At 44.3% G+C, this 14,135-nt stretch overlaps 1 protein-coding gene across 6 annotated transcripts in view; it reads right to left on the bottom strand.

Moving 5' to 3' along the window:
- The window catches only part of BCAR3 (BCAR3 adaptor protein, NSP family member), a 221,575-nt gene that overhangs the window by 124,306 nt on the left and 83,134 nt on the right, over nucleotides 1–14,135 (bottom strand). For 2 of the 6 annotated variants that reach the window (XM_061411151.1, XM_061411152.1), the window contains exons 1-2: nucleotides 4,081–4,159; nucleotides 3,048–3,090 (exon numbers count right to left, since the gene is read on the bottom strand). The exons of 2 other annotated variants lie outside the window; for them this stretch is intronic. The gene's annotated coding sequence lies outside the window, so the exon portion shown is untranslated. 2 more of the 6 variants (XM_061411158.1, XM_061411156.1) reach the window with 2 other exon arrangements.

Raw genomic sequence — 14,135 nt, 5'->3', positions numbered from 1 at the left:
TCGAAAATTCTGACACCCAAGCCATGAACCAAACCAATCAAGTCACAATCTCGGTGAATAGGACCCTGGCATCAGTCTTAAAATCCTTGCAATATTGTTCAATGTGGAGCCAGGTTTGAGAACCACCAGGTAAGTGGGTTTCTTTGGTACAGAACAACTGACACTCAGATTACTTTCTGGGTAACAGAAAAGAATGACAAAGAGGAACAGTCAGTCAACAGGAGCATCCACTAATTCTTCTATCCAACACACATCTAACAAGGGCCTCCTATGTGGTGGGCACTGTGTGGGTGTTGGGGATGGTGTCAAACAGCTGTCCTCCAGAGGTTCCTATCCTATGGAGGAAGCAGACAATAAGTAATGACTTTACGTATTGGTGAGTCCCCAGGCTGCAGGGGCACGCAGAGTGGAAACTGGGGTCTAGATGAATCTAGCAGCCAGGAAAGGCTTCCCTGAGGAAGGGGTGCTGACCCGAAGGCTGTGAAGCAGAGTTTAATAATGGGAGGATGAAGATCATCCTAGTTGAAGTTTCCCGTGTTACAGTTAAATTTCTCAGCTGCAGATAAATTGGAAATACACAGGCCAGGCTCTCCTCAACAACCTGCTGCCTCTAACTTGGGACTCTTCCCCATTAAAATATAGCCTCATCCCGTGACTAGTCACTGCGAAAGACTGGTTCCAGCCTGGGTCCAATGTCAAGCTTGAGTCAATCCAACGGTGAGGGAGGTGTGCCCTGGCCAGAGACCCAACTTTATAAAAACAAACAGCAGCAACAAACTAAAGTGGGGTGGGGAGTGGAAGGGAGACCTACAGGTGGAAGAAACTCATTTGCAGTCTGTGGGTTGCTCTGTTTCCTACTTTTTATTTATTTTTATTTTTTCCAGACTCCAGGAACCTGGGGGAAATCCAGAGGTGGAAGTGATGGAATCTAGGTTCAAGGTACGTACTTTCCATTCTGCCAGAGAAGCTACCTACCACAGCTGACCACTAGCAGAATCTCAGCACGTGATATGTAGATGGGATCTCAGAGGATCAAGCCCCTTCCCTTTTCCAGATAAGGAAAATACATGTTCATTCACTCAATATATATTCTCTGAGGGTTTACAATGTACCAGAGCTGAGGCTATAACAGAATAGATAAGCTCCTCCTTCTCATGGAGCCTACACTGCGATGGGGAAGTCCAATCAACACAGATTAAAAAAAAAACAAATTAGGGAATATCCCAGTCATAACTGCCCTAAAGAACATGAAAGGGTGTTCTGAGAAGAGCTCTCTGAAGAGGGAACCATGACATGAGACCTGAAAAGAGAGAAGGAACCAGTCAAGAAAAGATTCAACTCCCTTCAGTTCCAGGCAGGGGATTCTGCAAATGGGTGGGTCTTGAGATGGGAACACATGGGTTGGAAGAGCATGGTGGAGACTAAATTCAAGTCTCCAGTTTCTGGCTCCGAAGTTTTCTCCACTTGGAGATGCTTCTGTCTTGATGTTCCTAGCCATTATGTACTATTTAATTTTTGAAAATCAAACATGGTGTGACTCAGAACCTAGGCTTTGAAGTAAGACACTCACAGGTTCAAATCCCTACTCTGCCACTGACTTACTGTGTGGCCTGGGACAAGTGACAACCTCTCTGACAGTTTCTCACTTGTAAAAATGGGTTAACAACATCTACTTCATGGAGTTGTTGTGAAAAGTAAATGCAATTGTGTATGGAAAGCCCTTGACATACAGCAAGCATTCCAAAAATACCATGTCTCCCTAAGCAGGGCAGAGACCATGTCTGTCTTGCTTGTCATTGCATCCCCATCACAGTGAGAGCTCACAAACGAAGTCACTGTTTCTGGAGAAGACTGCAGCCAGGAAGGATGAAGAAGGAGATGTTTAAACCAAGAACAAAAGATGTAACGACACCCAATCAAGTATGACAAGGGCACAGATACACAAGCACATGAAGTGAGCCCACATTCAGTCTTTAAAATAAAAGCCCAGGTGAGACTTTGGCCATCTGACTTCACCTGTGCAGGTAATCAGACACAGCGTCCTGACTCCGTCTAAAGCCAGATCTTGAAATATACACAAAGGTCAAAGACTCTACATCTTGATAGGAAAATATGAGACCCACGTGTTCGTTCAAAGAGCTGAAATCTCAGTAGAGATGAGAGAGAGCCTGACATACTCCCAACCTATGTGCTGCCTTCTTGACCCTGGTCAGCGGCTATGCTCGAAAATGCTTGTGAACAACAGGCTTGACTCCCTTCCTTTATAGTCTCAAGGAAACTGACGATCGCACGCAAGTTGAGGCAGAGATAAGCAGTCTATTTGTTTGTATTTTTCAATCTTACTTCTGAAATGAGATATTTTCAAGTTAAATTCACAGACGGTCATGGGATGTGGGCTTTATGAGCTTTCTGTTGTATTTTAAACTCTGGAAATGTAACCCCCTCCGCTGCCCTGTTATGACCACAACAGAGAAGTTACAATCCAGATCTGTAGTGGTATATCTTCTCTGCAGAGGCAGATAGGAAGAGGAGATGGCAAACCACACAAATAAAGCTGGCTTATCCACTCAGAATGAAGCTCTGCTTGGGTGTAGGAATTGAGTATCCATCCCTTTATTTTGAAGTACATTATGAAGTCTAGCCAAATGACTGAAGTATGAATAATTCTTCCATGGATTGAATTGCAAGCAACACAGCACAGGATCTACATGATAAAGGTCTTAAGATTAGCATCCATTCGACAAGCAGTCCTTTCTATATGAATAGGAGATTGAGATCTCCTGTTAGTCATTCTGGAAATGTCAGGCTTCTCAGGGAAAGTTGGAGTCGGGGCGTGAGAGAGCCGTTAGTGTGGCAAGTTGTTTACAGCTACATTTCATATGTCCCCTTGTACACTCACGTATAACTGCTTGGCCTGTGGCTTTCCCGGTATTAACGGAGCAGCCCCTTCCCACTTGTGACTTTTTGAACCTACGTCTCCCCCTTCCTCCCGGATCTCGTTTCACTCCTTGGCAACAAGCAGGGAGATTATCCGTTCTCAAACTGACCTTCCCTTCGCCAATGTGTCTTCCTTGGAAAGATCTGTGTAGCCTTGGTAGATAAGAGTCAAGGTTTAAAATGCATGGCTGAACGCACGGCTCTACTTTCTATCTCAGCTAATAGCTTCAGGTGAAAGATAAACGAGGTTAGGAGAATAATCTTTTACCTCCTCACCCTGCTTCAAGCGAGTTAAAACCAAAACCAGTTTTCCATCACCGCCACCCAAGCCTAGGCACGACCCTCTGGGTTCCTCCACGAAACACACCGCCTCCACAGCTGCTTTGGAGCCCACTGAACTTCCCACGACTGTGTACACCTGATCAAACTTTTAAGGTGGAGGCAGCCTTAGCGGGTAAGGAAAGACCGGCTGAGACCGGAACCCACTTTGCGTTGCGCCCACCGTCCCTCCTTTCCCTGCCTTCACTTCCCCTTCCCTCCCTTCTCCGACGAAGAGGGAGCAACACAACCAACTATTCATTCTTTTTCAACAAAGGGAGAGAGGGAGGGAGCTGTTGTCAACAGTTACGGGGCGGGCGCCTTCGCCTGCTTTGCAGACTTTCCAAGAGATTAGTGGAGAAACTCGCCTCCTCCAAGCCCAGGGCTTCCAGCGGAGCAGCCCCTACCCCCACCTCCCTGGCCTTCGCATCCCGCGACCGGCTCCGGCTTCTGCGGCCGGAGGGAGGGGACCGGAGGGAGGGGACCGGGAGGCGCGGCCGGACGCTCAGGGGGTCGAAGAAGCCAGCACCCGGGAAGACGCAAAGAGCAGAGATGCTCGCGGCACGTCGCCTCCCGCCGCAGGCCCCGTGTGGGGAATCCCACCCGGTTCAGAGGCCCCTTACGGGCGCAACCCCGTCCCCAGTTCTGCCACTCCAGCCCCCAGTCGCCAACTCGGCTGGGGGAGCGGTAGGGGGTCGCTGGCTCTACTTTCCCCAAAGCCTAACTTTCGCCAACAAAGTTCCCAGTCCGTCCTCCAAGGGAAGGGGGAAGCCGAAGCGCCCCGGGAGAAGCCGCACCCCCGCGGGACACGCGGCGGAGACTCACCTCCCAGCGCGGGGCCCGGGTTCTCGGGCTGGGGCTCAGAGGAGCCGCACGGTCTGCCCCGCGCCACGGCTGTTCCCGGAGCAGGAGCGGCTCATAATCGGTGGAGCGCTCCCACCGGGAAGCCGGCGCGCGTCTCTCCTGTGTGCCGGGCGGCTGGGGCTCCGGTTCCCTCCCCGGCCCCCGCCCGGGCCCAGGCAGCAGCAGGCGCGCCTCTGAGCCGGCGACGCGCACTCGGCCCTCAACTGGTGATTTGCGGCTTCTCGGCCCCACCCCAGCGAGCCTATTCGCACAGCCTTGCGGAACCCCCCGCGACATTTACATGCGCTGACCTCGCGTAGCCCTCCTCTACCCGGATTTTAGTTTGGCTCTCCTCGTACCTCCTGAGAAGCCAGTCCTCAGGTGTATGTAGATCGATCACCTTGTCACTCTACCCCCAGGGTAGACAACCTCACTTTATCCACCTCTCCCCTCCCCGCGTAATTTAATTACCCAACAGATCTGATTTGCTTGTCTGCCGACACCTGGCTGGCTTTGTTTAAAGGGGTTTTGATGGGATAAAGACCCAGGTAACCACAAATGACCAAGCCCTTGGAACAAGCAAATCAATTACACTCATCTGAAGATATTAACAGCCAAGTGGGAAGTGGAAGCTGCACTCTGGTATTAGATGGCTTGGGAGGGTAAAAAATTAGAGCCTAGTGGAGGACTACCAGTTATCAAGACCTGTTATAAAGCTATAGAAATAGTAATTGGTAGCAAAGGATAGACGGAGAAGGCAATGGCACCCCACTCCAGTACTCTTGAAATCCCTTGGACGGAGGAGCCTGGTAGGCTGCAGTCCATGGGTCACGAAGACTTCACTTTCACTTTTCACTTTCCTGCATTGGAGAAGGAAATGGCAACCCACTCCAGCGTTTTTGCCTGAAGAATCCCAGGGAAGGCGGAGCTTGGTGGGCTGCCATCTTTGGGGTCGCACAGTCGGACAGCACTGAAGCGACTTAGCAGCAGCAGCAGCAGCAGCAAGGATGGACAATAGAATAGAGTCCATAAACAGGTCTACATTATAAGGTCACTTGATTTACATGGAAGATGCCGATGTGATGCACTGAGGAAAGGGTGGTCTTTTCAGTAAATGGTGCTTGATCAACTGAAAAGCCACATGGAGAAAAAAAGAAGAATCTTGACCTCTACCTTGGTGGTGGTGGTGGTTTAGTCACTAAGTCGTGTCCGACTCTTGCCATCCCGTGGACTGTAGCCTGCCAGGCTCCTCTGCCCATGGGATTCTCCAGGCAAGAATACTGGAGTGGGTTGCCATTGCCTTCTCCTTCCTTATTCTGTACCAAAAAATCAATTCCAGACAGATTTTAAATCTAACTGTGAAAGATAAAACAATAAAAGCATCCAAAGTAAATATAAAAACAATTTTTTTCATGACCTTACGGTAGGCAAAGACTTCTTAAACACTCACAGTACTAACCATACTGCTAAGTCGCTTCAGTCATGTCCGACTCTGTGCGACCCCATAGATGGCAGCCCACCAGGCTCCCCAGTCCCTGGGATTCTCCAGGCAAGAACACTGGAGTGGGTTGCCATTTCCTTCTCCAATGCATTTAAGTGAAAAGTGAAAGTGAAGTAGCTCAGTCGTTTCGGACTCTTAGCAACCCTATGGCCTGCAGCCTACCAAGTCTCCTCCATCCGTGGGATTTTCCAGGCAAGAGTACTGGAGTGGGGTGCCATAAGGAGGGGAAAAAAACACCTGATCATTAGATAACATTAAAATTAAGAACTCCTGGGCTTCCCTGGTGGCTCAGTGGTAAAGAATACACCTGCTAATGCAGGATACACTGGTTGGATCCCTGACCTTAGAGGATCCCACATGCCAGGGAGGAACCGAGCCCTTGTGCCACAATTTTTGAGCTTGTGTTCTAGAGCCTGAGGGCCCCATCTACTAAAGCCCATAAGCCCTAGAGCCCTTGCTCCACAACAAGAGAAGCCAGTCAGTGAAAAGCCCGCACTGCAGCTGGAGAGTAGCCCCTGCTCGCTGCAATGAGAGAAATCCCGTGCAGCAACAAAGACCCAGAGCAACCAAAAATAAAATAAATAATTTAAATATTAACAACTCCTGTTTATTCTAAGACACCATTAATGAAAAATCAAGCCACAGAGAAAAGATAATTGCAATATACATATCCAAAAAAGGGTTTACATAGGATATATAAAGGACATTAACAGATCAGCAAGAAAAAGGCAGAAAAACCCAGCTGAAAATAAGCAGAATATTTCAACAGGCATTTTGCAAGCGGGGATAAACAGTTATTTCTCAAAAAGTCAAAAAACATACGAAAAGGTTCTCAGCTCATCTCAGAAATGCAACTTGAGGTTGTGCTGTGATCTCCCTTCACACCCACCAGAATACCTAAAATTAGAGAACTTTGTGTAACATTTAAGAGACCTGTTTGGCATTATCTTCTACATAAGTGTTTGACCTAGCTCCTTCCTTATATACCCAACAGAGATACATACACTATTCACCAAAAGACATGTTTAAAAGTGTTTATAGCATTTCTCTTTATAAGAGCCCAAGAGAAACAACTCAAATGTCCATTAATAGAAGAAAGAAAAACTATGGGTTCCTATAGGGATGAATGAACTGTGTCTACACTCAACAAGATGCGTGACTCTTAGTATGTGATGTTGAGTGAAAGAAACTAGACACAAATGGGTATATGTAAACTTCAAAAACAGAATATATCTATGATGTTAAGGGTGAAGACAGTGGTTATCTTGAGGGGTGTGTAGTGATAGAAGGGGAACCCAGAGGTGCTCTGGGTGCTGGTAATATTCCCTCTCTTGATCCAAGTGCTGGTTGCATAGACATGTCCTATTTAATAAAAATTAACTATCTCTCATTTTATAAAAATTGATTTGTACACTGCTCTGTCCATATGTTTTCTTTCAATAAAAATGTTTTTTAAATTGTGCCATGTTGGTATATTTTATATCATTTTCATTCCTTTGAGGACAAGCCATTGGCGAATCTGCAAAATTCTAAGTGCAGCATCTTCAAGAATCAGTTTCTATCTTTCCCTTATGGGTGTTTTTTTGGGTTAGTCTTTATCTTTCCTACCTCATTAGAAGCATAAACTTTTAATTTTTGTTAGATTTTCCCAAAGTATTTGGTGCAGTGAATGTCAAACAGACCAGCTGGTATACTTCTAAACTGAATTATTAGAAATGCATTTACTGACTTTCTGCTACTCTGAAGTGTCACTGAGAACAGTGGTAAAACTTTGGTTTTTCCTGATTTTCAAAATTCCCTAAGCACCTACATTGGGTAAAAATTCTACTAATGAAGCATCATGACAAGGTAGTAACAAAGACTAGAAGACAACTCACACCCAAGAGGCCTTAGGCGAGTCACTGTTCCTCCCAGACCCGCTATTTCTTCAGGAGTGAATGAGCAAATAAATGTTAGGAGTCAAGGAAATAATAGATGTCAAAGTGCCTAGCATATGATGGTTCTCTTCAACTATTACTAGGTCTGATGACACATCCGATCATAGTACCTCTGTGACATAGGAGGCATCTCTATCATTAGATAACATTTATATGGAAGGAATGGAGAAGGCAATGGCAACCCACTCCAGTATTCTTGCCTGGAGAATCCCATGGGCAGAGGAGCCTGGCAGGCTACAGTCCATGGGGTCGCAAGAGTCGGACACGACTTAGCGACCAAACCACCACCACCACCACCATATGGAGGGAAACAGATTCAGAAAGATTAAGTAGTTTCAACCATAAATTCATTCAACAAACATTTGATGTGTGTCTACTATGCGCTGAGCCATAGCTAGTGAGAAACAAATTCAGGATTTGAATCAGATATTTTAACTTCAAGTTCAGTGGTCTTTCCATCACATCACAACCACTTTCACATTTGTATCTCCAGTGCCTAGCACATAGTGGGTGCTCAATACATTAATGAATGAGTAATGGGAGTATTTTTAATACAACCTTTTGATTAGGTAATATGATTCTTGTTACACAGATTTTATATATACACACACACATATATCTATCTGTGTACATATATGTAATCTCACACACACCATTATATATACATGAAATGGTATGCAGTGAAAAGTTCCCTTCTTAACTCTTTCTCCCATCAGCCAGTCCCCCTCCCACCATAGGTAACAACTGCTTTTAAAACGTGTGCCTGACCCAGTTTCTCTAAGTGTGTGTATTATTCCTCACTCCTACACAAAAAGTAACATACTATATCCATAGTTCTACACTTTTTTTTTTTCACTTAATGTATCTTACAGATTTCCCCATACTAGTGCATGGTATCCCTTTGAAGAGATATATTGTACTATACTTTATTCAATCAATGCTGTATTGATGGACATTTAGCTTGTTTCCAATCCTTTCCTATTACAAACAATACTGCAATGAATAATCTTTTATATATAGTATCTATATGTATATCTCTAAGATAAGTTTCCAGAGGTAAAATTGCAAGTCAAAAGGTATGTGCTTTTGTAATGTTGATAAGTGATACCAAGTTGCCTTCCACAGGGATTATACGAGTTTATACACCCCAGCAATATAAGAAAATGTCTATTTCTCCACATCCTTTTCAGAAGGTATTAATTTTTGAATTTTTGCCAATCTGATAAGTAAAATGTGAATTTTAGTGCAATTTAAATTTTCAGGTCTCATAATAAGTACTCATGTTGAGTAACTACTTGTTTTTCCTTTTTGGAATCTGCACTTTCATTTTTCTATCCATTTGTAGGTCTTTTTATTATTTTTACATGACACCCTTCCATATTAGCTCTTTGTGGTATGAACTGTGAATATTTTTTCAATGATGATATTAAAGAAAAAATTGATATATGTAAAGCAACGTTATTTTAGGAAGCTTATTCCAGAAGCCATATGGAATGAACTAGAGAAGTGAGAGCCAAGGTGGGACACTAATTAGAAGTCCATGTCAACAGCCAGTTGTCACACAACAAGAGTTTTGACCTGGCTGATGACAGTGGAAATGAAAGTTAAGGGCCAAAGTTATTACCAATAAATAATTGGCAAGAGTTAATAATCAGCAATGATAACAATGACAGTAACAGTAGCTACAATTGTTTTAGGAGTAACTACAACCCAAGAACTATGCTAAGTGCTTTACAAAATTTAAGCTGTGAATTGGTACTATTATTGCCTCTATTTCACAAATGAGAAAAGTGAAGAAGTTAAGTGACTTAACCCAAATTCACTCTAGATATAAGTGGAAGAACCTAGGCTAACCCCAGGTCTATCCAACCCCAGCTGCCTGGCAGAGTGAAGAACAATGATCAAAGGTCTGCTGGCTGAGTGCCTGAGTAATGCCTGGCTTGATGACAGATATAGAGAAGCCAGGGAACAGCTGCCTCTGACTGGAGAGCAACACGCTTACTCATAGGGGCACTGAACATTTTTCAGTCTTTCACATACATCATTCTTCCCTCAATGTCTCTGAGTCAAAGGGGGTAGTATTATCCCCATGTTACTGATGAGAAGACTGAGGCCCCATGAAATCAAATAGTCAGTTCATATGTTCTATTCTCTGAGAAACCTTCTCTGAAACCCAAAGCAGGGCAGATTCCTAGATTGTGTGTGTCTTACAGTCTTCTTTCCTTCCCAGTATTTGTCACAGTTCATAATTACACGTTTATTTTTGTTTAACATCTCTTGCTCTATAGTCTCTAAGATCTATGCCTGGTTTTGCTTTTACTTTGGTCCTAGTTTGGAGCACATAATTTGTCTGTGTGTATTAGTCGCTTAGTTGTATCCGACTCTTTGCGACCCCACAGATGGTAGTCCACTAGGCTCTTCTGTCCATGGAATTCTCCAGGCAAGAATACTGAAGTGGGTTGCCATTCCCTTCTCCAGGGGATCTTCCTGACCCAGGGATCAAACCTGGGTCTCCTGTCTTGTAGGCAGATTCTTTACCGCTGAGCCACTAGGGAAGCCCATAATTGGCAGGCAGGAGATATTTACTGAATGAATGAATGAGCTCCAGGCCTCTAGACCCTTCGTCCTTTCGTCTTTGGTATTACATCATAAAGCTCCCTAAAGCTGAATAATGTAATGTCATGGATGTGGGCTGTGCTATAGACAATTTGAGGATTCAAACTTCTTTAAGTGTACAGTCAGCTTCCACATTAATGTTTAGACAGCAAAACCCTGGGCTGCTTTAACCAAAGAGACATATGAAAGGACAACATAACCAATGAAATGGAGTTGATGACTTCGGGCAATGCGCAAGGCTTTGTCAGGGAGCACTTACCCAGGCATTGATCACCACCTGCCACAAAGTAATTTGTTGAGCCTCACTCTGTAACATCATTAGTTAACAGGTAGCTGCAGCAGGCATTGGGCAAAATGCACTTAAAGAAAGAATAACTCCTAAAATTTAAGCTTTACTCAGCTCCACATGGTAACAAGTAAGGAACAACAGATGCTTAGTCTATCACTGATGAAGGTCATACAGAAGATCTGAACTTGAACAATCACAGACAGAGAAACTGAGAATTCCCTGACGTTGCTGCTGCTGCTGCTGCTAAGTCAATTCAGTTGTGTCCGACTGTGTTCGACCCCTGAGATGGCAGCCCACTAGGCTCCCCCGTCCCTGGGATTCCCCAGGCAAGAACACTGGAGTGGGTTGCCATTTCCTTCTCCAATGCATGAAAGTGAAAAGTGAAAGTGAAGTCGCTCAGTCGTGTCCGACTCTTAGCGACCCCATGGACTGCAGCCTACCAGGCTCCTCCGTCCATGGGACTTTCCAGGCAAGAGTACTGGAGTGGGTTGCCATTGCCTTCTCCCTGAGGTTACTATACTATAAACCACTGTCCCAAAGAAGGGGCAGCTCTGACATAGACCAGAGGAGAAAATGCTGTGGTACTTTCAGAATTCTTATCCTCTAGGCTCCTGGCCCAAGAAGAGCTAGCCATGGGCCTGGTGTCATGGGAATCCCAGTGTTCCAAGCAGAGAAGTCAACTCAGCTTTCAAGAGGCCTATATGATGGCCATAAATGCCCAGTCATATCAGCTAGAAAAGTCACTGTAGGAGGACTACAGTTCAATAGATCCTCAATAAATACTTACTGAATGAAGGAATGAGAGAAAAAAAGATGGAGTTCTTGATAACACAGGCTCATTGTCTATATAAGGCACATATTTGAACCACCAGTTCATGGAACTTGGACCCTCATCCCCAGTGACTTCCTTAATTTGATGACAAGTTTTGCATTAATTAGCTTCTCAACTTAGGCAATATTTGGAAGAAAATGATCTAAAATGCCTGTGGATAATTATGGAATTCCAGATGATTTTAATGTTCTTATTTACACAGCTCCAGACTTCCCTGGTGGTTCAGATGGTAAAGAATTTGCCTGCAATGCAGAAGATGCAGATTTGATTTCTGGGTTGGGAAGATCCCCTAGAGAAGGGAATGCAACCCACTTCAGTAATCTTGCTTGGGAAATCCCACAGACAGAGGAGCCTGGTGAGCTACAGTCCATGGGGTCACAGAGTCAGACACAACTGAGCGACTGAATACACACACACATAGCTCCCGCTTTCCATTTTTTCTTAAGTAAGCATGTATTATTTTTATTATTGAAAATGTCACTTAGAAGACCAATTCATTGAGCCCTACCATATGGAAATCATCACCAACCCAGCATGATATGCAGATGAGTACATCAACCGGAACTTCTGTCCTTGAGGGGAATACAGGACAGGTACAGAGAGAAGGATTGGCTGTGATAGAGGTTCCCTGTGCTGTGGAGAAACAGAGAAGGGAGAGATGGAAAGTACTGGGGGACAGACGCTGGTGAAAATAAAGGAGAGGAGTTTTGAAGAAGAAATGCTTTACTGTGGAAACAAAGAGGAAACAAACGTATGTGTGACCTGGTGCAATGGCCACCTGGCTGCCCTTTTGAGTTACAACAGGAAGGGCTCAGTTTAGAGGCTGCAGACTGCCCAATGGCAAGTAGAGGTGAGCCCTGCCAGCTGTGTTCTAGTGCAGAAGAAGGAACCCGGACAGTCAGAGAGATGAAGGGAGTATGACGCCTACCAGCTCCCCTACACAGGAGAAGTCAGGCTGATGGGAAAACCTGACTTACTTGGATGTCCTCATTCAACCTGTGAGATCAAAGTTGGCCCTCCAGATGAGTGGGCTTCAGCCTAGGAGCACGGTGTGTGAGACATGGCTGAGACACTCACATCTGCCATCTTATTAAAAAAAAATCTTCCTAGCAATCTTATCACTTAAAACTCTATCATTAGTTGCTAATTCCTTTGTGTTAGGCACTGACCTCTGCCATGCTCTTTTTGTAAAACAATGTTAATCCTTAATGGATGACTTAATAGAACCCAGGCTGTAAATGTGCACTTTGCCAAGGGATTCTACTTCTAGCAATCTGTCCTGCAGAAATGCTCACTCATCTGTACACAGGAAGATATTCACAGCAGCATTATGTGCAGTTAAAAAAAAATGGTTATCTGCAGAGGAACGCCTAAATTGTAGCATGCCCATACTATGCAGCTGATAAGAATGAGGTAATTCTATAGGTACTGACACAGAATGACACCTGTGAAATGTTAAGTGAAAAAAGCAAATTGCCTCATTCATATAAAAATAATGAATTTGTGTGGGGATTATGTGTCTACATGTACAAAACATATGTAAGAATTTCCTCCCATCATACTGAGGGGTTAAATGGACAGAAAAGTGAGAGGGAACTTTGCTTTTTCCTTTATGCTATCCTAATCTGTTTGCATTTTTTCCAATGAGCACTGATTTCTTTCATAATTAAAAATAATTTCTACTGGTGGCTCAGACAGTGAATCCACCAGCAATACAGGAGACCCAGGTTCAATCCTTGGGTCAGGAAGATTCCCCGGAGAAGGGAATGGCTACCACTTCCATATTCTTGCCTGGAGAATTCCATGGACAGGTAATTCCATTTAGGAGCCTGGTGGGCTACAGTCCATGGGGTTGCAAAGAGTCTGGACAGGACTGAACAACTAATACATACACTACTATGTGTCAAGTACTGTTCTAACAGCTTTATGTATATTCACCAATTTAATTCTACAATAATCCTGTGAGAGGACACTTTCTTAACCCTTTCTACAGATAAGGACTCAGTCCTTGCCCGGGTCACCCAGAGATATATAAAGGTGTTGAGCTTTGAACCCACGCCAGTTGGCTCAGACTTCGTGCTCTTAATCGCTAGATTATAGTGCCTCAAAAAGATGACATAAACAAACAGGTAAATAGCACTGCTTTTAGAGGCAGACACACCTGAATCCCAGTTTCTGCTGGTTAACTGTGTGATTCTTAACAAGTGTCTTACTTCTGGGTCATTTTCTCCATTTGTAAAATGGAGATGAGATCGTCACATAACTCAGGAGACCACTTTGAGAACTACACAAAATATGTTTAGTGCCAGGCATTTAGCAAGTACTTGACAAACACAGACTATTTCCTCTATTAAGCTTAAATGATCAGTCCTTTACTGTATGTTAATTTAATTGGCTGTTTTCTTGATTGGCTGCCTGGCAGCATCTGGTGCTTTAGAGATAAGTGGAGAAGGAGGAGTTGGGAACACGCAGGGAGCTGGGCTCAGACCCAGAACTTGAAAAGTGCTGAATTAACACTTCACAGTTTGGCCTACAGCCAGTCCAGTTAAGAAAACAAAATTAACAGTATTTAGGTGAGTTTCAAAATCATTCTAGGGTAAAATGTCATCATTCCATTTTTAGAATAAGGGTATTAAGGTTCAGGAATTTGCCCAAAGTCACCAAGCCAATTAAATAATAGAGCCAGGACTGAAATTTAGCCTTTCTAATTCCACGTCGACTGTCTTTTCACAGATCCCACTGCCTGAATTAGATAGCATCACTGACTCCATGTTCATGAGTTTGAGTAAACTCCAGGAGACAGTGAAGGACAGGGAAACCCGGCATGCTGCAGTCCCTGGGGTCAAAACGAGCTGGATCCAA

Source organism: Bos javanicus, chromosome 3 (assembly GCF_032452875.1).
Source record: "Bos javanicus breed banteng chromosome 3, ARS-OSU_banteng_1.0, whole genome shotgun sequence".
Taxonomy (NCBI): Eukaryota; Metazoa; Chordata; class Mammalia; order Artiodactyla; family Bovidae; genus Bos; species Bos javanicus.
Note: the sequence above shows the minus strand (reverse complement) of the source record. Positions and strands in the feature narration are given on the sequence as shown.